This window comes from Myxocyprinus asiaticus, chromosome 46 (assembly GCF_019703515.2).
Source record: "Myxocyprinus asiaticus isolate MX2 ecotype Aquarium Trade chromosome 46, UBuf_Myxa_2, whole genome shotgun sequence".
Lineage (NCBI taxonomy): Eukaryota > Metazoa > Chordata > Actinopteri > Cypriniformes > Catostomidae > Myxocyprinus > Myxocyprinus asiaticus.
Window position 1 is genome coordinate 2725253 of NC_059389.1, and position 25904 is coordinate 2751156.

The 25904-nt window shown below is 35.3% G+C and overlaps 1 long non-coding RNA gene across 1 annotated transcript; it reads left to right on the forward strand.

The window, feature by feature from the left end:
* Positions 1–1632: 1632 nt before the first annotated feature.
* On the forward strand, positions 1633–25904 carry LOC127436079 (uncharacterized). Its single transcript, XR_007896326.1, has 3 exons — positions 1633–2947; positions 7149–7175; positions 23010–25904. It is a non-coding gene; the product is annotated as an uncharacterized LOC127436079 (long non-coding RNA).

The following is a 25904-nucleotide window of genomic DNA, read 5'->3' on the forward strand; positions in this document are numbered from 1 at the left end:
ACACATCTGGGATGGCTTAAAGGTGAGTAAATCATGAGAGAATGATAATTTTTGGGTGAACTAATCCTTTACATGTACGCTTGCAAAGTTCTAGCCTTTTTCAAAGTGTACTCCACTTCACTGTGCGCACTTACACAGACGGTCACTGCATGCACTCTACGACCGCTATGCAATACTGGACTATTTCTCTTCAGGAAAGATGTCTTTGTAGTCTTTCAGACTTGAGATATACAAATGCAGGTACAGTATCTCCTGACCTCCTCACATACTCGCTGTTGATGTACACATCCACTTTTGTTGTTTTTGTCTTCATCTCCTATTGTTCACCGGCATCTATGTTGTCTTCTTGCACTACTTTGTGAATGCAGTGGTCCAACTGTGAGTGTCGTCACCTTGTGGACCCACTAATTGCGTACAGAATCAGCACGGCTAGAAATATCGGTCTGCGTGCACACAGTGCTCGCTTACCCTGCTGATGATTAAATGTACGTCACTCGCTTGTATGCACACACTAGCCTTTGCGTAAAACTAGTGGCGTCAGTCGATTAAAATATTAATTGCATTATTTTTCTTAGTTATTCATGATTAATCACAGATTTTGAAAGTGCTGAAATTTGACTCTTAAAATACTTCTTTTCCTGTCAAAATAAATTTAGTTCCTTCTTAGAAAAGAAAACAACATGAAAACAATAATGCTTTATTAATATTTTCCAAACAAAGCATTGCACAGTATAAAGATAGAAATGCACTACAATAGCACCAATTCAAGTAACATTAAACATTCCCCAAAGTCTAAGAGGGAGGTTAAGTAATTGAAATATATAGTCCCCTAGTTTGCGTTTTCATCACAATGGGCATTAAATCTCTCAAACCCTCATCCTCCACAATATTAATAGCAGCTAGATCCACTTTGTTACAGCAATTGTGAAGCCGCATTAACATGATTTGCCGCTTTGAACTTCACATGAAAAGCGCTAGCAGAGAATGTCTTTTTTTGCTTTTAATGCTGGCACTATATGTAATCTAATGTGAAAATTGGTAAATGTGCTAATTGTGATAATAAAAAAAAAAGTGTTTTAAATTAAATTAATTTTAAAATTAATTGCATGCATTAATGTGTTTATTTCGACAGCTCTAGTAAAAACCGAAGTATACTTTGGGCTTTAGAGCGACATGAGGGTTATTAAATGACAAAGTTTTCATTTTTGTGTGAACTATTTCTTAAAAGCAAACAAACGAGGGTTTGAGGGAGAGATTTGTCCTAGAAATGGGTCTGCAGTTGTTTACACAGTTTGAAATGTCAGAAATGTCAAGGAATGTGAAGTTTCTAGTGCATTTTCTGCAGAAAGTAACATACTTCGGCTGCTTCTCTCTCTCTCTCTCTCTCTCTCTTTCTGATAGGATTATTTGTGTGTGTGTGTCTGTAAAAGAGAAAACACACTGCGTCTGCGCGCTGGGGGAGGAGTATCTATGTCACACTCCCTCTCTCACTCACACCGTCTTCTCTCCTCCCGTGTAGGCGTTTTTCCGCCCTCCCACTCTTTCTCTCTATTTGTCTCTCTCTCTCTCCCCCCCTCAAGTGCAAGGCCATGTGGGACACATGATGAGGAGTTTTCACCCCTCTGCGTCTTCTGTTTCATATCTGTCTCTTTCTCTCTCCCTCTACCACTCTTTCGCTTTACGTACGGTTTGCTTGCTTCCTAATTCCAAAGTCTTTAAGCTGTACGTGAGGGAAAGACCTTCAGAGAATAATTTAGCACGAGGGAGTGAAGGAAAAAGTGGAATGAAAAAAACTAGCCTGCATTTTTGCCTCGAGGGCCTCCCTACTAGCGGGCCCAGTCGTAGAGAGAGAATGCAAGACAGAGCTACACCAAAGCCTACCCAAAACCTGCCAACACGTTCCCATTTTGTAGCATGCTACTGCATTTGATTGCACCTGATTTCGACGCTTTTCGAACGTGGTTTGCGACAAAGCTGAATTGTGCGATTTTGGAGCGGTTTTGTATCTTGGAAATGTCTTTTTAGATTTCGTTTATTAATGAGAGAGCAGATGGAGCTTTTTGCCGCCGTGACCTGCAACCCATGCCAGCCCATGCCAGTGCAGCGCCGGGCACCGTGTCACACCGAAAGATTTGCCTTCGGAACGCCTTCAGGAACGCGTTTCTCTTGAAGCGTTCTGACAGGGAGTTCTGTCGTGAAGGAGCGTTCATCTGGGACAGATGCCAAATGCTTACAAAAGCCAAAGTAAAAACGTTCAGGCCGTCGCAGGAAAGCTGCTGTGAGTGATTTGTGCGATGAAAATGTTACAGACTTGTGGTGGTTGGGGGGTTGAATGGACATAGAGTATGGTGAATTCTTCCTTTACACAAGCTCTCATGTGTCCGTGACCATGATGCAACTATCGGACACATGCAGCTGCAAAACACACCGACCCTGGTCGCGTTTAGAACCGCAGGGTGAGAAAAAGACATTAAAAAGGCCATGAAGAATAGAAGGAGGCAAGAAGACGAAGATGGTGTTGGTGTTGGGAGGTATTCAAGCTAGTGAAATGTTTCTCAGGCCTACGAGAGCAGAATGCATGAGCCGTGGTAGCCGAGGGATGATTTGCATGCAGAAGACACGCTTATTGTGTGTTTGCTAACATGCACCATTCAGAGAGACGCGCTCCAGGTTGCAAACGGGGTTCACACACGCCTCCCAGACGTCCCGGAGGCCCCCTATTGTTCCAGAGGCCCAGCGGAGTAGCCGGAGTGCTGCGCCGGCCTGCTTCCCGAGAGGAGAGGGGGAACTGGAATTAGAGACCGGGTAAACGGGATAGCGGATCGGGACAGCTCCCCCTCGCAATCCCGGAGTCAAAGCCCCTGTCTTTTTTTCTCCACAGGAAGAAAGGACATCCTAGAAAGACTGCTACCTCCGTACGCTGACTGTCCAAGCCTCGCAGATGTGTGTAAGTCATGTTTGACTTCAGCTACATGCATGTGTGTGGGTGAATGCATGCATGATTTTTTTTTTTGTTTTTTTGTTTTTTTTGAGTGTGTGAATGGAATTTTCCCTGTTTAATACATAGATTGTGAACTATGCAAGCATACGCTTTTCTTACCGCATATGTCATGCATTTCTAAACTGCAGCACACACCGATTTCAACACAGAGTCCAAGGCTAACTACAGTAACAAACTTCCAAAGAACATTTTTGTCCATTTGTCACACAGTAATTTGAAATATTTTGTTATATATTATTCAGAAATGTCTGCTTTGCTAAAGTCGTGCACTGCAGGCGATACTTTCTTTATCTGAAGTGTACACGATATATCTGGAATAAAGCTCAGATACGATTTTTCTTAATACACACACACCGAAATTTAGAAGGGTGCAATGCTAATACTTTTCGACAGTGTTGAAATGCTAAGTTATTGTGTTAACGATACTTTTATATGTGCAAATCTCTCTCGAAAGAGCTTGCTTTTTATCACAACGTAGAAGTATTCATCTCTGTTTATATTTGGGTCAAAACGTTTTGCCTTTTTTTTCTTCTATATTAAAATCAGTTGCAAAGGGCTAGCTTTACTCGTACTTAGCGTCTATTGAATTTCACACTTTGCAGGCATTATTAGGCCTTTGAGAGTGAACTTTACTAGGATTTTATTTCTTTATTTCCGTCTTCTCTTTTTTATTGTAAAATATACTTCTAAAGCATGACATTTGTTTGCATGTATTGTATTTTTTTATATATTTAAAACATACGCAATGCACATGCGGTTCGCACCATCAAGTTGAAAATGAATAGTTTTAAACCTAAAACAAAATTTTGCATATTCCTAATGATTAGCTATCAAAGCTTATGAAATTATATTTAAAAATGAAGATGATCCAGTATCCCCAAATCTTAAGACATTCACACATCTTCATGCATCAAGGGTTATTCTGAGTCATAATTTGAAATAGAGCGAAATGGATTAAAATCATTTTAAATAAACATTTTAAATGTGACCCACATATATTAATGGATGTTTACGATTTTTACAACTCCTTTAACCTTTCTATGAAGACTTGTTTTTGTGATAATCATTCATTCAGGATGGAGAGTTTGATATTCTGTTATATATGTGGTGTCGATTTATGCTTTGAGGTCAAGTTGAATACTTTTGTTTTGACTTTAATTGTGGGTTTGAGTCTTGCGTTGTGGCCTGGTGTGTGTGTGTGTGTGTGTGTGTGTGTGTTTGAGAGATTTTACCTGCAGTTGCAGTTTGCTGACTTTGTGACTTTACTGTGGTTGGCACAGAAAGCCAGGGAACTTTGTCAACATTTTAATTGTGAAATATGTGTTAGCTTCACAAAAAAGTGTCTTGCATGGACTCACGCACATACACACATTCATCTAGCTGTATTAATGAGGGCGTAGCATTGACTTCTACAGTTTTTAAGCTATTTATAAATACTGCAGACTAACCGGCAACCAAACCCTACCACTAAAATAAAACTTGTATTTTTAGAATATGAATTTTATTATTTTATTTTATTTTATCAATAATTTTTCAAATATAAGACATCCCTGAATGTCCAAAATGGGATGTTTTTTTTTTGCATTTTTAACTCACTTCTGGTAGAGCCAAGAACACACACACACACACACATAAACACACACACATACACACTTAGAACTACTTCATTTATTGTAGTAGAAATATAGTACACATAAAGTGTTATTTAATTTTAATCGGCACACACACACACACACACACACACAAACAAACACACACAAACACACACATACACACACACACTTGCACAAACATACACACACTCACATGGTAAAAACTATTCAAAATACAAAATAATTGTTTAACAGATATAGTAGATTTGTAATAAGCTTAAAATGTAATTTTTGGATAGTTTAAAATATTTGCATTTTGTCTGGTCACAAACACACACACACACACATACACACACTCACACACACACACACATACATACACACACACACTTGCACACACATACACACACACACACACACACACACATACAAACACACACACTCACACACACACCTACAAACACACACACATACAAACACACACTCACTCTCTATCTCACACACACTCACACAGATACACACGCATGCACACACACACATTCACACACACACACACACACACCTACATACATACACACACACACTCATTCCTCAATAGTTTGGGCCTCAGTGTGAGACGTGAAGTCCACCATTTTGATTCAGTGTTGAAAATGATTTTCATCAATAGATTCGGTCAATCTGGATAAAAAAATATTTTGCATGTACAGACAGAAAAAGACAGACACTGGGATGCATTTATTTTTTTATTCCATATTTGACATTTTAAGACATTGTCATTTCAGTAAAAAAAAAGGATATTTTTGAAAACACACATTTACATGCACACAAACACACACATGCACAGAGTGTGTATACTTTTGTAACTCCTGATTTTATACAATATTCTATTGTCAGTCAATGAGTCAACTTAAAATCTCATTGTATTTTTTGCATGCACATTGAGGACGAAAATACTGTCTTGCGTATGACTATATTACATTTATTTAATTTGTCGGTGCATTAAATTTATATATATTTGTAATTCTGTGAGCCAAACCATTTCGTTTATCTCACGTGAAAACTACAGAGCACACAACGATCAGAACTGGACAATCCTAATTTTGCAAAATAGTGTTGCTTTTCGTAAATGGGACGTGAATGATTGTGTGTGTGTGTGTGTGTGTAGTAATAAGAGCTAAGTTAATCACAAAATCATTTCTTTTATTGTATATTTTTATTTATTGGTTCATTTAAGATAATTTAATGTGTTTAAGTCTTTTAATTAAAAATAATACTTTTTTTTTAAATATACTGCACATATTATTTTCTCCTCTCCAAAGTCTGAACTTCATTAACTTCAGGATCATTTGTGTTTTATTGGCTGATTTACTGGCAGATAATCATTTGTAAAGTTTGTTGCACAATTATTACTGGCAAAATGGGTTTGCACTTTTTTCTTCTCGTTTTACGGTTTACTCCAAATGATTTGCAGAGAAAAAAAACGACCCAAATAAAGTGTGTGTGTGTGTTTGCATGTGTGTGTGCGTGTGCATCCATGTACATTTGTAAATTATGCGTACGTAAAATACACAATTACACACTTATTAAGGCGTAATATCTCAGATTATAAATTTCAAACCCATATGCAATATTGTTTAAAAAAATCACCTCTGACATTAGAGTTTTTTAATTAATCGAGCAGTGTAGAATAGTATTTAAACATTTACAGTTTACATTTTTAAAGACAAAAAAATACATAAATGAGTTTAAAATACTTCAGCCGTTCTTCGTTCATACATTTGTGCATTATAGAGCATGCCAATGACAATATATTTTCTTTTACATTACAAAAGAATGTGAATCTTTACTCTTCTCTTATAATAGCTTATTTTGAATTATGAACTGTACAATGTGAAATATTTTTAGTTTTGTAAATTTTCAGTCACTCTTGCTACATTTGTATTATATATAAATGTGTCCACATTGGATTCAGTAGAAAATATAAATCTTTTTGGAAATGTTTTTTTTCTTCTCCATAATACGTTTTTAATACATGCAATGACACCTCATATTTGTGCTTTTTGCTCGTTCATAAATGCAGATTATGTGCTTTTGACGAGAAATACATTCGAAAATCCGAAACTGAAATTGTTGCCCTTTCTGCACTAACGTTTTGTCCATTTTATTTATTGCCAAATTAAAAATTCAGATGGCATTTGTTTGAATAGATTTTTCACGTTCTAACTTTATTCACATTAAATAAAGCATTTGATATTTATTCTGCAATTAAACATCATCCAGTATAGTAATCTCTTGATGCTTTAGCTCATTGGGAGATCTTTAAACAATAATGTAGTGCTCAATTAAGCAGATTGATGACTGTGCTTCATTAAAGAATTGTAAAATATAGCATATAGTGTCTCACATGGATAAAATAGTGAAATATCACAAATGCAGCAGTAATTAAAATATTGCATGTACTGTGCTTTGGTAAATATTAATTTTTAATGGTAATTCATATTAATTTTGGACATTAATAACTATAATAATAATTTTTTTTATGTATCTTTCTTTAGGAAGAAGTGAAATCCGACTCTGCACAGGTAAATATGGATATTAATTTATTCTATATCATTTATCTTTTTTAAACTCTGTAATTTCATTATTTCGTCTTTTTGAAAAACAAACCGGAGTGGTCATTTAACATGTATAGATTAGATAGTGTTGGATATTTCCTGCAAAAAAAGTGTCACCTTTGAACATTGAGTTCAAATCCAAGCTTAAAAGTGTGTTAATTTCTTCAGATGTTGCATGCTGAAATGTCTTCTTTTTATCTAAAAACTTATTTTAAGAATGTCTATTTTAATTACTGTGTTTTGAACTGTAAGTTAAAGATAATTAATGTACTTTGGAGCAATTTCACTCTGGTGGGATTCACATTTTGCATTCTTCTGTAGCTGATTGTGGCGCCTTCTAGAGTCTAAATCCGACACTGATTAACCACTAGCTTACCTAATGTTGGAGCAGAGCTATCTCGCAATCCCATTATCGAAATTCATTTTTAAAATGCCCTACAGTTTCACTTTTACAGCAGCACTAATTGAGAGTGAGTAATTGTTGTGCATGTTGAGTCAAAAAGAGTACTTAAGGTCTTTAACCACGACTGCTGTGGACATATTTTGTAGATTTAGTATGCCACATGTGTTATCGCTAATATGATAAAGGGGTTGCATGCTTTCAAAGTTAGTGTAATTTGTATGGGATCTGTTATTGTGTTTACCGCATGATACTGATAAAATACACTACGTTTAAATGTAGTAAACTGAAGGAAGTGTCGCAATAGCACTAGGAAACCGGCGAGTTACTAGAGAAACAACAGAGTTCCCCTTTGTCATTTAGCCGCGTAACTGTTGCCGAGTGACTGCATGCAAACAAGTGTCTTCACAGCGTCCTGGACCATAATACATCGGCGTGAATCTAAAGCAACGCTGACTCTTCAACTGCTCAAATCACCCCTAGCTAGTTATACAACATGCAAATTGTTTATGAAGAGGCTAGTTGCCACTAGCGACGTTCTTGACGTTCAGGCCACTTCGCACGAATACATTGAACATTGATTTCGCTACGTTTACGCCTCACGTCCACTCTAGAATTATGTTTTCCTGCACCGAAAACCGAGCATTTCAAAAACACTCTCTATTTACTGCATACTTCGAAAAACACTTTCAAATCAAAACATATAAAGGGAGAAAGGAAGCGTTCTGACGCTTAAAACAAAAGCTAGACGTGGCACAACGCATATAACAGAGCGCAGGTGTCTTGAGACGCGTTTTTAAAATTGAAGTACTTTTTAACTTGACACAGCGTCTAAAAACACGACGGTGCTGCACGCGACACCGGAAATGCAGCAAGACGCAGCGCAACGGTCAAAAACGTCCGTCTAGCGCATGTTTACAATTGAAAAAGAGCGCAAATGGATACAAAAATGCCTTCGGTGTGAACGTCCCTTAACATAGTTTTCAAATGTGTTGAGGCTACTATTTTTTTAATAGCAAATAACTGGTATGTTTCATATAAAAACGTTAAAATGATTAAACAATAGTAACCACAACATTTACCATGGTTTTACTGCAGTAACCATATTTTAACCATGACATTCATAGTAAAACCATGTTAACAATGGAGAAAAACCAAAACTATTGTAATAAAAATCATAATCATTCTGCCAAAAAAATAAATAAATAAATAAATAAATATGGTTACTACAATTTTACTACAGTAACACCATGGTTAATTTGCGGTTCCACTAGGAAAACATACCTTTGTACCATAAATTAACCATGGTGTTACCACAGTAAAACTAAGCTTGTCTTTTGGCAGATTATGAATTTTATTACAGTAGTTTTGGTTTTCCTGTATTATTACTATGGTTTTACCACGCATATCATAGCACAAATATAATTACTGTAGTAATTAATGTAATAATATAATTACAAAAGCATGGTAACTTTTGTGCTTACTATGGTTTTACTACAAATATCATGGTTAAAATATAGTTTCTGTAGTAAAAGCATGGTAAATTTTGTTGTTACTGTGGTTTTATTACAAATATCATGGTTAGAATATAGTTACTGTAGTAAAAGCATGGTAAATTTTGTGCTTACTATGGTTTTACTACAAATATCATGGTTAAAATATAGTTACTGTAGTAAAAGCATGGTGAATTTTGTTGTTACTGTGGTTTTATTACAAATATCATGGTTAGAATATAGTTACTGTAGTAAAAGCATGGTGAATTTTGTTGTTACTATGGTTTTACTACAAATATCATGGTTAAAATATAGTTACTGTAGTAAAAGCATGGTGAATTTTGTTGTTACTGTGGTTTTATTACAAATATCATGGTTAGAATATAGTTACTGTAGTAAAAGCATGGTACATTTTGTTGTTACTATGGTTTTATTACAAACACTATAGTTTAACTTGGGTTACTGTAGTAAAAGCATGGTGAATTTTGTTGTTACTATGGTTTTACTACAAATATCATGGTTAAAATATAGTTACTGTAGTAAAAGCATGGTACATTTTGTTGTTACTATGGTTTTATTACAAACACTATAGTTTAACTTGGGTTACTGTAGTAAAAGCATGGTGAATTTTGTTGTTACTATGGTTTTACTACAAATATCATGGTTAAAATATAGCTACTGTAGTAAAAGTATGGTAAATGATGTGCTTACTATGGTTTTATTACAAACACTATAGTTTAACTTGGGTTACTATAGTAAAAGCATGGTAAATTTTGTTGTTACTATGGTTTTATTACAAACACTATAGTTTAACTTGGGTTACTGTAGTAAAAGCATGGTAATTTTGTTGTAACTGTGGTTTTACTACAAATATCATAGCTCAACTTGGGTTACTGTAGTAAAAGCATGGTAAATGTTGTGCTTACTATGGTTTTACTACAAATATCATGGTTAAAATATAGTTACTGTAGTAAAAGCATGGTACATTTTGTTGTTACTATGGTTTTATTACAAACACTATAGTTTAACTTGGGTTACTGTAGTAAAAGCATGGTGAATTTTGTTGTTACTATGGTTTTACTACAAATATCATGGTTAAAATATAGCTACTGTAGTAAAAGTATGGTAAATGATGTGCTTACTATGGTTTTACTACAAATATCATAGCTCAGCTTGGGTTACTGTAGTAAAAGCATGGTAAATTTTGTTGTTACTATGGTTTTATTACAAACACTATAGTTTAACTTGGGTTACTGTAGTAAAAGCATGGTAATTTTGTTGTAACTGTGGTTTTACTACAAATATCATAGCTCAACTTGGGTTACTGTAGTAAAAGCATGGTAAATGTTGTGCTTACTATGGTTTTACTACAAATATCATGGTTAAAATATAGTTACTGTAGTAAAAGCATGGTAAATTTTGTTGTTACTATGGTTTTATTACAAATATTATAGCTCAGCTTGGGTTACTGTAGTAAAAGCATGGTACATTTTGTTGTTACTATGGTTTTACTACAAATATCATGGTTAAAATATAGTTTCTGTAGTAAAAGCATGGTAAATGTTGTGCTTACTATGGTTTTACTACAAATATCATAGCTCAGCTTGGGTTACTATAGTAAAAGCATGGTAAATTTTGTTGTTACTATGGTTTTATTACAAACACTATAGTTTAACTTGGGTTACTGTAGTAAAAGCATGGTAATTTTGTTGTTACTATGGTTTTATTACAAATATCATAGCTCAACTTGGGTTACTGTAGTAAAAGCATGGTAAATTTTGTTATTACTATGGTTTTACTACAAATATCATGGTTAAAATATAGCTACTGTAGTAAAAGTATGGTAAATGTTGTGCTTACTATGGTTTTATTACAAATATAGCTCAGCTTGGGTTACTGTAGTAAAAGCATGGTACATTTTGTTGTTACTATGGTTTTATTACAAACACTATAGTTGAACTTGGGTTACTGTAGTAAAAGCATGGTAATTTTGTTGTTACTATGGTTTTACTACAAATATCATAGCTCAGCTTGGGTTGCTGTAGTAAAAGCATGGTAAATTTTGTGGTTACTATGGTTTTACTACAAATATCATGGTTAAAATATAGTTACTGTAGTAAAAGCATGGTAATTTTGTGGTTACTATGGTTTTACTACAAATATCATGGTTAAAATATAGTTACTGTAGTAAAAGCATGGTACATTTTGTTGTTACTATGGTTTTACTACAAATATGATGGTTAAAATATAGTTACTGTAGTAAAAGCATGGTAAATGTTGTGCTTACTATGGTTTTACTACAAATATCATGGTTAAAATATAGTTACTGTAGTAAAAGCATGGTAAATTTTGTTGTTACTGTGGTTTTACTACAAATATGATGGTTAAAATATAGTTACTGTAGTAAAAGCATGGTAAATGTTGTGCTTACTATGGTTTTATTACAAATATCATGGTTGGAATATAGTTACTGTAGTAAAAGCATGGTGAATTTTGTTGTTACTATGGTTTTACTACAAATATCACAGCTCAGCTTGGGTTACTGTAGTAAAAGCATGGTACATTTTGTGGTTACTATGGTTTTACTACAAATATCATGGTTAGAATATAGTTACTGTAGTAAAAGCATGGTACATTTTGTGGTTACTATGGTTTTACTACAAATATCATGGTTAGAATATAGTTACTGTAGTAAAAGCATGGTGAATTTTGTTGTTACTATGGTTTTACTACAAATATCATGGTTAAAATATAGTTACTGTAGTAAAAGCATGGTAAATTTTGTTGTTACTGTGGTTTTACTACAAATATGATGGTTAAAATATAGTTACTGTAGTAAAAGCATGGTAAATGTTGCGCTTACTATGGTTTTACTACAAATATCATAGCTCAGCTTGGGTTACTGTAGTAAAAGCATGGTAATTTTGTTATTACTGTGGTTTTACTACAAATATCATGGTTAAAATATAGTTTCTGTAGTAAAAGCATGGTAAATTTTGTTATTACTATGGTTTTACTACAAATATCATAGCTCAGCTTGGGTTACTGTAGTAAAAGCATGGTAATTTTGTTATTACTGTGGTTTTACTACAAATATCATGGTTAAAATATAGTTACTGTAGTAAAAGCATGGTAATTTTGTTATTACTGTGGTTTTACTACAAATATCATGGTTAAAATATAGTTTCTGTAGTAAAAGCATGGTAAATTTTGTTATTACTGTGGTTTTACTACAAATATCATGGTTAAAATATAGTTTCTGTAGTAAAAGCATGGTAATTTTGTTGTTACTATGGTTTTACTACAAATATCATGGTTAAAATATAGCTACTGTAGTAAAAGTATGGTAAATGTTGCGCTTACTATGGTTTTACTACAAATATCATAGCTCAGCTTGGGTTGCTGTAGTAAAAGCATGGTAAATTTTGTGGTTACTATGGTTTTACTACAAATATCATGGTTAAAATATAGTTACTGTAGTAAAAGCATGGTGAATTTTGTTGTTACTATGGTTTTACTACAAATATCATGGTTAAAATATAGTTACTGTAGTAAAAGCATGGTGAATTTTGTGGTTACTATGGTTTTACTACAAATATCATGGTTAAAATATAGTTACTGTAGTAAAAGCATGGTACATTTTGTTGTTACTATGGTTTTACTACAAATATCATGGTTAAAATATATTTACTGTAGTAAAGCATGGTAAATGTTGTGCTTACTATGGTTTTACTACAAATATCATGGTTAAAATATAGTTACTGTAGTAAAAGCATGGTACATTTTGTTGTTACTGTGGTTTTACTACAAATATGATGGTTAAAATATAGTTACTGTAGTAAAAGCATGGTAAATGTTGTGCTTACTATGGTTTTATTACAAATATCATGGTTAGAATATAGTTACTGTAGTAAAAGCATGGTGAATTTTGTTGTTACTATGGTTTTACTACAAATATCACAGCTCAACTTGGGTTGCTGTAGTAAAAGCATGGTGAATTTTGTGGTTACTATGGTTTTACTACAAATATCATGGTTAAAATATAGTTACTGTAGTAAAAGCATGGTACATTTTGTGGTTACTATGGTTTTACTACAAATATCGTGGTTAAAATATAGTTACTGTAGTAAAAGCATTGTAAATGTTGTGCTTACTATGGTTTTACTACAAATATCATGGTTAAAATATAGTTACTGTAGTAAAAACATGGTACATTTTGTTGTTACTGTGGTTTTACTACCAATATCATGGTTAAAATATAGTTATGTAGTAAAAGCATGGTGAATATTGTGCTTACTATGGTTTTATTACAAATATCATGGTTAGAATATAGTTACTGTAGTAAAAGCATGGTGAATTTTGTGGTTACTATGGTTTTACTACAAATATCATAGCTCAGCTTGGGTTACTGTAGTAAAAGCATGGTAAATTTTGTTGTTGCTATGGTTTTACTACAAATATCATAGCTCAGCTTGGGTTGCTGTAGTAAAAGCATGGTGAATTTTGTGGTTACTATGGTTTTACTACAAATATCATGGTTAGAATATAGTTACTGTAGTAAAAGCATGGTGAATTTTGTTGTTACTATGGTTTTACTACAAATATCATAGCTCAACTTGGGTTACTGTAGTAAAAGCATGGTAAATTTTGTGGTTACTATGGTTTTATTACAAATATAGCTCAGCTTGGGTTACTGTAGTAAAAGCATGGTACATTTTGTTGTTACTATGGTTTTACTACAAATATCATGGTTAGAATATAGTTACTGTAGTAAAAGCATGGTGAATTTTGTTGTTACTATGGTTTTACTACAAATATCATGGTTAAAATATAGTTACTGTAGTAAAAGCATGGTAAATTTCGTTGTTACTACGGTTTTATTACAAATATCATAGCTCAACTTGGGTTACTGTAGTAAAAGCATGGTAAATTTTGTGGTTACTATGGTTTTATTACAAATATAGCTCAGCTTGGGTTACTGTAGTAAAAGCATGGTGAATTTTGTTGTTACTATGGTTTTATTACAAATACCATAGCTCAACTTGGGTTACTGTAGTAAAAGCATGGTGAATTTTGTTGTTACTATGGTTTTACTACAAATATCATGGTTAAAATATAGTTACTGTAGTAAAAGCATGGTGAATTTTGTTGTTACTATGGTTTTACTACAAATATCATGGTTAAAATATAGTTACTGTAGTAAAAGCATGGTAAATTATGTTGTTACTATGGTTTTACTACAAACACTATAGTTTAACTTGGGTTACTGTAGTAAAAGCATGGTGAATTTTCGTAAGGGACTGATAAAGCTGTTGCGATGAAACACAAAATGATTGTGAGTGAAAGCAAAAACTATTTAAAAAAATTAATTCCCTCCCTGTCCTCTAAAGGTCACTGTACAATGGTAATTGTGGACACAGTTATTATTTGTAACTTTACGTGGTGTTTAAAAAATGCAGCGAAACGTCAAAAATGTCCATCTTGCTCATGGGTACATCGAAAAATAATTATAAACAGTGCGGAGGGACACACAAATTTGCAGATGGACTTCTACTACAGTGTGTACTTAAGATTATTTTGGCCAACAACTAAAACAACTGTTGTCTAGCTGTAGAGGAATCTGTATGATGCAGAGACATCTGATTTGCTTGATAAATGAAACAGAACTAATTGTTTGTGCATTTAGCCTGAGGCAATAGCAGAAGATACTGATTTAAGGCGTAGAGGCGTAGAACAGGTTTATTCACAATCAGTAAGGAATGCATTGTTGCTAGACTGAAGGGGGGGGGGGGGGGCATTCACAAAGGATGTATTCTTGAATTCAAAAACAACTGTTTAAAGGAATATTCTGGGTTCAGTACAAGTTAAGGTCAATCAGCAGCATTTGTGGCATAATATTGATTACCACAAAAAATAATTTTGATTTTTTCTTAAATAAAGCAAAAATCTGGGTTACAGTGAGGCACTTACAATGGAAGTGAATAAAAAAACAGCAACAACGAAAAATAGCGCAGACGGACACAAGAATGCATTCTGTGTTAACTGCTAAAACATAGCCACTTCCACAAGATTGTTTGCTAATACCTGTTCGTCATGTTCAGCTCCTCCGATCTGGCTTGGCATAAAACACCATCCATATTGCTCTGTAAAAATGAGTTATGAACCGTATTGCATAACCCTACCCAATGCTTGCAAGTTTCCACTCCACCTCCTGTAAGAGCGCAAAGCACACACATCTTTCCATAGTGTACTCATCTGAGGGGTTTGTGTTTAGTTCCTCTCACACGGACCTGAGTCTGTGTACTTTTCCACCGAGCAGATGGTCGCACGGTATGGCATGCAATCTGGCACGGAGAGGCACTTGAATATGTAAGGGAAAACTTTAGAAGCGAACCTTAAAGGAGAAATTGATTTTGGGTGGGTTTTAAGGAGGCTTAGGGCAGTGGTTCTCAAAATTTTGCATTGGACATCAAGTGGTGACCACAATTGTTTATTATACAAAAGTAAACAAAAAGTGTCTTTAAACACTTATACGCTGGTGCATTTTTGGGCTGCTGCCCACAATTGTAATACTCAAATTTAAAAGCTCACCATTCACACATATTGCAAAAAATTGGTCTAATTTGATCAGAAATCCCCCCAGATTAAAAAGACTCCAATTACAATATTGTATGTGTTTATAATCTTATGATAAACAAAGTTTTTTTGAAAACGATTTTTTTTTTTTTTTTTTGTCCTAACTTTGTAACCAAGTAATTATGGCCGTTCACTCTACCTCACTTTGAAAAGTCTTATTTTGTTCCACTAGGTGGCAGTAAACACTAGAAAAAATAATTTCTTCTCTATCACAGTCCATCATAATATACAGATCTGAAATGTAGGTGGCGCTCTAATGCATTTTAGGACTCACAGATGTGCTCGTCCATAGACATTCAGTCTAATTTTCAGTTCAAGCACCACCCTCATTATTTCATTGAATATCTTGGCCTCTGAGTGGACTAGAAGCTCAATCTAGGTGTCATTAGAAAGCTGAGATCCTCCACATTGATGATGTAAAACATTTTATCATCAATAGTCGAAAACATATTTTCGGACCATTTTTATTTATTTTTTTGCATGCTTTTCCTTCTGGATGGCTTATTTTGTTCTGGACATCTAAGATATAACATTGGATTATTCAGCCAAGCAAGCTCACAGACAAGTAAAAAATGGCAAATTTTTTAGAGAACTTCCTAAGTTAGCAGATATAATGTTTTTAGCTATTTGGGGCTTACAGCAGCAGTTATTGGCGCATAAATGTGATGTTTGTATTTGATGACTTACAGAAATCATATTTCACTTTGTGATTCTTTTGAAAATCTTTCGAACTGTGGTATTAGGGCAACAAAATTATCTGTACAGTCACATTCCTGAGAATGAGAGCTTTCATTTGATATATGACTTGTCCATTTATGTGCTATGTAAAGGACTTTTATTTTTATATAAATATTTCTACCCCGTTACCTCTAGGGGGCGCACATTTTCAATGCGAATGTTTTCAGGCCTTATTGTGTTATTTTACGTAACATAAATGCAGAAGTTCAGATTCTAAGCTTTTCAAATGATACCTCATATGCCTGACTTATGTATATGGAGACTTTAACGTTTTAAGCTTAAACTTTGGACCTGTCGGAGGAGAAATGTATTTTGGGTGGGTTTTAGGGAGGTTTAGAGCAGTGGTTCCAAAATTTTGCATTGGACATCAAACTGCGACTACAATTGTTTATCATAGAAAAGTAAACAAAAATGTCTATAAAATTAAACGTTTAGACTTATTAATATTATCATTAACTGCATTAGCCCAACAATGGAAACATTATTAACATGACAATTTGGTTAAATTCAGTCAAATGACTGATGAATTGATTTGATTGGGCAAACGGTTTTGTCGTTACCAAGTTAAAAATGGGAAGTGTTTTCTCCTCCCTTTTAAAAGTTGATAAGTCTATTTATTTTGCTATCCTAACAGTGCACGATTGTAGCCTACAGTTAGTTCCATTATATTATTTGCATAGTCGCATTTTTGGGTTGTGCCAGACCAGTTGAGAAACACTGATTTTGACTCTAAAGAAAATACGATAGTTCTTGAGTAGTCTGATGGCTTTTTGGATTTGGATGGCTTTTTATTCCGATGGTTTGATCAATGTAACTCTGTACAGTATTTTAGGAAACAAAATGGCTATTTGCTACACTATGTTAAAGGCCGTTCACACCGAAAACATTTTTTGTGTCCGTCCACCAGGGTTTGAAATTTAGGGGCACTCGGAGCAAAAATGGCACCAAATATGAAAAACAAAAAAAGAAAATAAATACAATTATGATTTGTAACATTGGATATAGTTCTTAATATTCTATTATATTTCTAGTTATACATATTATGTTATAAAAAATGAATAAATGTTGATTTAATCCTTAGGGTAAGAGGTAATAATTTTCACGTGTCGATTAAATTTAAGTATTTGACATAAATGGATGAGACACAGTTTAGGTTTTAAATGGTTAGAAAAAATATGCCCTGAAAATCAAATCCATGGGGCAAATATTGCCCCTTAATGTAAAAGTTAAGTTCTGATACTGCCATCTGCTCTCTTTTACAATTATCTTTCTATGTAAACACAAGCTAAATCGCCGTTTCATCAACTCACACTGGAGCGCCATGTTTTTAAGACATCGTGTCAGAACAAACGTGTCAAAGAAGAACGACAACCTTTAAAAGTGTGTCTTGAGACACTTGTGTTCTGTTAAATGCATTGCGCTGCATCTAGCTTTGTTTAGCGTGTGAAACCTGAGTTGTTTAATTCACTCCCCTAACAGATTATTTAGCATGAATCTACACTTTTTATGCCAAAGCACCATAGTTACTACAGTAAATATAGTCAAACCATGCTCAGTTTTTGTGAGGTAGTAGATTATTAGCATCATAGGCTAATTTGTGATGGCCATAAGAAGGGCAGTTAGCTAATTTAGCAGTAATATTTGCAGTTGCTAATGCGCTACTCGAGGTTTGGGTTCGTCTGCTCGAGCAGGAGGCCTCTGAGTTGGTCGAGGTATGTTAGCTGTGTGCTAATAATAGCATAGCAACAGATGCATATCTGTCTGGCCGTGGCAGGGGGCACAGGCGGAGTATAAGGCACCATAGGGTGTTTAGGCTAATGAGTCATCTCTGGATCACAAAACATGGTTGAAATGGTCTAAACACTCAAGATAGCAGATGCGAGGCCACAAGATAGAAGAATGATCATGGGTGTTCAAATCCATAATAAGAAATATGGCCAAAATGAATAATCCACATTGTCAAATTTGTTTGAATTGTCAAATAGTTGTTTGCTCTCATTTGACCTAGCATAAGAACATTTTAAAGGGATAGTTCACCAAAAACATTAAAACTGCTCTCATGACGTGGTTACCATGAACTGTCATATGGAGAAAAACTGCAAAAATTTAACTTTTGTGTTTCACGGGAAAAAAATAAAAAGCATACGGCTTTGGAATGTACGTAGCCCCTTAGAGGACAGAGAGGGAATTTATTTTCGGAAATAGTTTTGCATTCTCTTGCAATAGTTTGTGTTCCCTTGCAACTATTTTGGGTTTCTTCACAATATCTTTATCCATCCCTTATGAAAATTAACCTTGGTTTTTACTTAAGCATAGTGGATCTATGGAATATATAGCAAAGCCATAGTAACCAAAAAATTTACTATGGTTTTACTACAGTAGCTATAGTTCAACTATGGAATTTGTGGAAAAAATTTAACTACATTACTACAAAATTACTATATTTTTACTATAGTAAAATCGTTCATATGTGGTACAAGTACCATGTTTTTTTTTTGTTTTTTTTTAATTGCTTAAAGAAAATTAATCATGGTTTCACTATTGTAAAACTGCAGTAAACATGACTATGTTTTGTAAAAAAAAAAAAAAAAAAAATGCACCACAAATTAACCATTTTGGTTTTCCTGTACTATTAGTATGGTTTTACCACGAATATTGTGTTTAAAATATGTTTACTGTAGTAAAACTATGGTTAATGTTGTGGTTACTATGGTTTTAATACACATACCATAGTTCAGCTATGTTTATTGTTGTAAAACTATGGATCATTTTCATAAAGGTGGATAAAGCTATTGCGAGAGAAACCCAAATAACTGTGTGGGAACACAAAACTATTGTGAGAGAATGAAAAACAAATTAGCGTGGGAACGCAAAACTTATTTCAAGGGAATGCAAAACTTTGAGAGAATGCAAAACTATTGCAAGGGAACAGAAAAAGTTTTTCTGAAGGAACACAAAACTTATTGCAAGTTAAAGCAAATTAATGCGAGTGATTGGAAAACTTATTGCAAGGGAACGCAAAATTATTTCAGGGGAAGCTAAATGTTTTGTGTGAGAACGCAAAACGTATTGCAAGGGAAAGCAAACAAATGCGAGTGAATGGAAAACTTATTGCGAGGGAATGCAAAACTTTCAGAGAACGCAAAACTATTGCAAGAGAACATAATTTTTTTTTTTGCAAGGGAACACAAAACATTTTGTACAGAGAACTCAGAGCTTATTGCGGGGGAATGCAAAACGTATTGCGAGTGAGAGAACGTAAAAATATTGCAGGGGAACGCAAGACATTTGTGTGAGAACGCAAAAATTTTTACTAGCGAATGAAAAAACAATTTTGAAGGAAAGCAAAACTTATTGCAAGGGAAAGCAAACAAATGCGAGTGAATGGAAAACGTATTGCAAGAGAACGCAAACATTTCAGAGAACGCAAAACTAATGCGAGGGAACATAATTTTGCAAGAGAACACAAAACTTATTGCAGAGGAATGTAAAACTTTTTGTGAGAAAATGTAAAACGTATTGCAAGGGAACGCAAATCAATATGACCATGAGTACATTTTCAAAATGTTTATTTTTAGGTGAGCTATTCCTTTAAGGCTTTTAGCTGTGTGAACAGTACAGTATACAGACTTTAAAGCAGTGTGGTTTTCAGGTGCTGTTGGCAAAGGTTAACGTTCTGCTTTAATAACAGGATGCAGCTGCTCTCCGTCATGAACACAAGACTGACTCAGTGTGCGTTTGACCAGAGCAGTGGTCCATAAGTCTTTTCTGGCCTGCCACTAAATTGCTTTTTCACATTGTTTCAGTTACAGGGAACGAAGGAAACTCTGGCGTTAACAAGGCAAGTTTGGCCAGCGCATACTGAAAACGGGTTCAAATCAGGCTACGCATACTGTGCCGTAAACTCGCTTGAGGAACAATGAGAGCTAGCTTGTGTACAGCCGCGACGGGTCTGCTTTGGCATGGAGCCTTTATTGGGTATTGTCTTGTAGGTTATGACAAATCAAATATGGTGAGTATTTCGGAAATTATGAACAAATAATGTGGAAACGGTAGCATGAATGACATGCCAGTGAGGAAATTAGCATGACAGGCTGAGCTCAGACCGATTTCTTTGGCTATTGTTCCTTCAGACTGCTTAGTGTAACTGTACACGGCAACTTGATCCGGCCGTTAATGATTGATCAACCCACATTCCTCTGCACTTTTGAAGCTGATAACATATAAGATTATGTAAGTGCCTAAAACGTTTTTTAAGGTTAAGGTCATAATCAGTTTAAGCATAAACCGATTTTTGCCAATTACCCCAATTAGTTGTTGCATGTAAACATTTATACCAGCTTATCCAGTGTGCGTGAGAGTTGTGCACATGACTGTTTACATTTTGACGTTAAAAGCAGAGAATAACCTGATGATTTCAAACACGTGCTTTCACAATAAATATATTTTCTTTTATTATTATTATTATTATTATTATTATTATTATTTCTTACGGTTATAAACTATGGCTGTCAATAGAAAAAAATAATCACAATTAATCTTATGATTTCCAACCAGTCTTTTGGAAGCAGAATGAAACAGTAGCTGTGTTTCACATTTTTAATACGCATTTCTGAAAATTCGACTAAAGAAAACGCGAAGCATCGCGCGTTTCCATGAACTGTAAATACGCATTATCTTGAGGAAGCCCGCCTTTTTGTCATGGAGCAGCTGAACGACCTCTTTGCTTCTGGGAGAGTTGTATTTACTGTAATAAAGCAATTGTACATTATGTTATTAAATGCTGCCAGGAGATGTCACAGAATAAGTGCAATAGCTCACATAATGAGGGTTCAAATGGCTATTCCCATTCGTTGACAGCCTCCATCTGTGGGTGAAACATTTTCGACTAACCAGAGCTACGTTTGAAGAATTGTGACATGGTCGGGCCTTTCGTTGAGCCAGTCACGTCAAGCTCTCGCATACCTACACCATCCGACGAACGCATTGCCATTGCGCTTTACAAATGGTCATGACACGTCATCGTTCATGCAAATAAGCCGTTTCCATCACTTTAATGTGCATTTTAACCAATGCGAAACTCTAGAAAATCCACCTCTTCCTAGCACATTCAATTTTATGCTAATTTTTTATTTTATTTTATTTTTTATTTTCTCCCCTTTTCTCCCCAATTTGGAATGGCCAATTCCCAATGCGCTCTAAGTCCTCGTGGTGGTGTAGTGACTCGCCTCAATCCGGGTGGCGGAGGACGAATCTCAGTTGCCTCCGCGTCTGAGACTGTCAATCCGTGCATCTTATCACGCGGCTTGTTGAGCGTGTTACCACGGAGACATAGTGTGTGTGGAGGCTCATGCTATTCTTCGGCATCCAAGCACAACTCACCACGCGCCCCACCGAGAGCGAGAACCACATTATAGCGACCACAAGGAGGTTACCCCATGTGACTCTACCTTCCCTAGCAACCGGGCCAATTTGGTTGCTTAGGAGACCTTGCTGGAGTCAAATTTTATAGTTGGATGGAAACACAGCTAATAATAATGTCAAATTCTGTAACGTCCCTACATTTTTACACTTATTTTGTGTAAAAAAGGTTTGAAAACCCCCGAGTTACAGGACCAATAACAGATTTCCCTTATACATTTATACACATTTTATACATTTATATAAATAACCTAAAAAGTACCAATTATGAATTCACATTTGTTTGTGTAGGTACACGTTTGTACTTTTGCCATGTGTGCAAGTTCGCATTGCAAGTGTGTGGGTTTTTCCGTAAAGGAATAGTACACCCACATATGAAAATCCTGTCATAATTTACCCACGCTCATGTCATTTTAAACTCGTATGACTTACTTTCTTCTGTGGAACACAAAAGATGTTCGGCAGAATGTAAGCCTCAGTCGCCATTCACTTTCCATACAAAACAGTCTACTTTCATATTCCACAAAAGAAAGAAAGTTGTATGGGTTTTGTAAGGTGAACTATCCCTTTAAAGCTCCTTGTGCACTACTGTAACTCATGCACTCTCTTCCCAAGAGATCACAGAGGGGTCACGCTGTCTGTGTCGACCCTCCCCAGTTTATCATCTGTCGAGCACACTCAGATGTCTGGATTCCTCCCGTCTGCACCCGGGGCCCCTAGGGGCCACAGTCCTTATTAAAGTGTGTGTTGGGTATGGAGGTCTCTGACTGTACCCAAGAAGTGTGACAGAATCGCTGTTTTGAGACAGACAATTTAGTGCATGATTAACTGTAGGCAATTCTGAAGTGATAGAACCGTGAAGTTGTATATCTGTATTATAGATATATATATATTAAAAAAACAGGCAGTGACAAAGAAACAGGAAACAAAAGGGAGAAGGCCAGGCCGTGTTTCCACCGTATTTCCATTCTTTCTTGCAATGACCAATCTTACATAAAACTAGAGCCAAATCTGAACAATTACTGAAGAGAGTACAATGCTTGCCATGTAATTCACAGATAATGAGAATACAGTAATCTAGAAATATTTGCTGTTGTTTTCTATTTTTCACAGACGCAGAGAGACAGAAGCCTGGAGATGAAGATGGAAGATGTAGAGATTTGAAAACCACTCTGACCCCCTGAGCATCTGTTCACGGCTGACATCATAAAAGGTGTCAATTAAAATCCACACAACATATAATCTCTTTGTATCACTAATGTGTTCACGCTGTAGGCTGTTTTCACACTTGGTCCGATTACTTGGTCCAAACCCAATTTTGATTTCGCCCCCCTCACTGGTACTAACTGTGGTACATTTGCGTTATCAACATGAGTACTACTACTAGCCAAAATACTGTTATTCTACAAACTGTGTTTAGGGTTTTTTCCAAAATCCGCAGACCGAAACCAAAATTTCAAATTTCTAATTTGTAATTTCTCCTTGAGCTTTCAAGCTACATCCACCAAACTTGGCACAGACCTTGAAGGGGGTCGAACACCGGACGAGAAGCGTCATGACACGGCACAAGTATCAAACACGGGGCACGTCAATGTGGTTCACGTGGCAGACAGTACACACAAAAGTAACCATGGAAAATATACGAGTGGAGCAGCAGAAATTTGAGCAGCCTCCGGAGTTGTAGGTGGGCGCCACCGACAGACGCCGAGTGGTGGCGGTGCGTACATTCATAAAAAACTATTGTTTCGATGTGCAACCCCCTTCAGACTCAATCTATTTATCTACCTAACTGTCTGTCTGTCTAACTATCTATCTATCTATCTATCACTCTCTCTCACTGTCTGTCTGTCTGTCTGTCTATCTATCTATCAGTTGATCTGTCTGTCTGTCTGTCTCATTCTATCACTCTATCTATCACTCTATCTATCTATCTATTTATCTGTCTATCTAACTGTCTGTCTGTCTGTCTGTCTATCTATCACTCTCTCTCACTGTCTGTCTGTCTGTCTATCTATCTATCTATCTATCTATCAATTGATCTATCTTTCTGTCTGTCTGTCTGTCTGTCATTCTATTGCTCTATCTGTCTATTGTTCTATCTATCTATCTATCTATCATTCTGTCTGTCTGTCTGTCTGTCTCTATCTATCTATCACTCTCTCTCACTGTCTGTCTGTCTATCTATCTATCTATCTATCTATCTATCTATCTATCACTCTCTCTCACTGTCTGTCTGTCTGTCTATCTATCTATCTATCTATCTATCACTCTCTCTCACTGTCTGTCTGTCTATCTATCTATCTATCTATCTATCTATCAATCATTCTGTCTGTCTGTCTGTCTGTCTATCTATCTATCAATTGATCTATCTGTCTCTGTCTGTCATTCTATCGCTCTAACTGTCTATTGTTCTATCTATCTATCTATCTATCTATCTATCTATCTATCAATTGATCTATCTGTCTGTCTGTCATTCTATCGCTCTGTCTATTGTTCTATCTGTCTATCTATCTATCTATCTATCTATCTATCTATCTATCTATCTATCTGTCTGTCTGTCTGTCTGTCATTCTATCTATCTATCACTCTCTCTCTCTCACTGTCTGTCTGTCTGTCTGTCTATCTATCTATCATTCTATCGTTCTGTCTGTCTGTCTGTCTGTTTGTCTGTCTGCCTGTCTGTCTATTTATCTATCTATCGTTCTGTCTGTCTGTCTGTCTATCTATATCATTCTATCGTTCTATCTGTCTGTCTGTCTGTCTGTCTTTCTATCAATCTATCATTCTGTCTGTCTCTCTGTCCATCCATCCATCCGTCTGTCTATCTATCTCTCTCTCTCTCTCTCTGTCTGTCTGTCTGTCTGTCTGTCAATGTGACAGTCTTACTATCTAGCTAGCTGGCTGTTTGTCTTGTCTGTATATCCATGAACATGCAATAATACATGCAAGTCATCCAGCTTCAGTAGCTGTTGACTTTTGATACTAAGGACATGTATTTTTTGTAAAAACTGCGAACAGCTTTTTTTTGTCTGCACCAAAAGCTCTTGTGTGAAAGCACCCTTACACTTCTATCAATAAATAACCTTGCATTTAATATAGCCATAATACAAACATTTTGTACATAATTACAATTACAGAACTGTCTGTTTTCCTTTTTTTTTTTTGGTTCATCTCAGTGCCATGATCTCTTGATCAGTTTATTTTCAGTTCAGGCTTCATGATGGCCCTCTCTGCAGCGGATCAGACTGTCCTTTGGGGTGAGGTAGTAGGTTGTATAGTTTTAGGGTGATACCCTTCGTTTTAGATAACTATACAACTTACTGTCTTTCCTGAAGAGGCTGTAATATCATCATCTTCATCACTGTTAAACTCGGCAGACAAACGGACGTGAAACCATAAACACAACATGACTGGGTTTCGATGCAAGTCTTTGAAATGTGAACTACATGCATCAATGAAATATTTATTTATTATTACTTTATTTCTCTATAAAACTGAATTAGAGTTAAATGTCTGCAGCTCGTTTGGTTGCATGGGTTTATTGATTGATTAATTGATTTAATGATCAAATTGATTGAATTGTGAGATGATTTTATCTCCATTCTCCCTCTCTTTGGTCACTTGTGATGTTCGTTCAGGGTGAGGTAGTAGGTTGTGTGGTTTCAGGGTAGTGATTTTGCCCCATCAGGAGTTAACTATACAACCTACTGCCTTCCCTGGAGGGCAGCGATACAGCAACTAAATATCAGCAGGGGGCGCTGCCATCTCTGATGCCATCAGGACATACAGGTACATTCAAATGAACTATTGAACTAAACATAAGAGTAATTTTCCATCAGCATGTATTTCTACAACTCTCAAGCAGATACATACGTAAATATTATAAGAATATATGATTCACAACCATAAGAAGATCAGCACTGTCTGTTAAAATTTCATGAAGTGTAAAAGCTGTCTGACCAATGTAAATAAATGCAACATGCAATAAACCAGACTATCAATAAATAA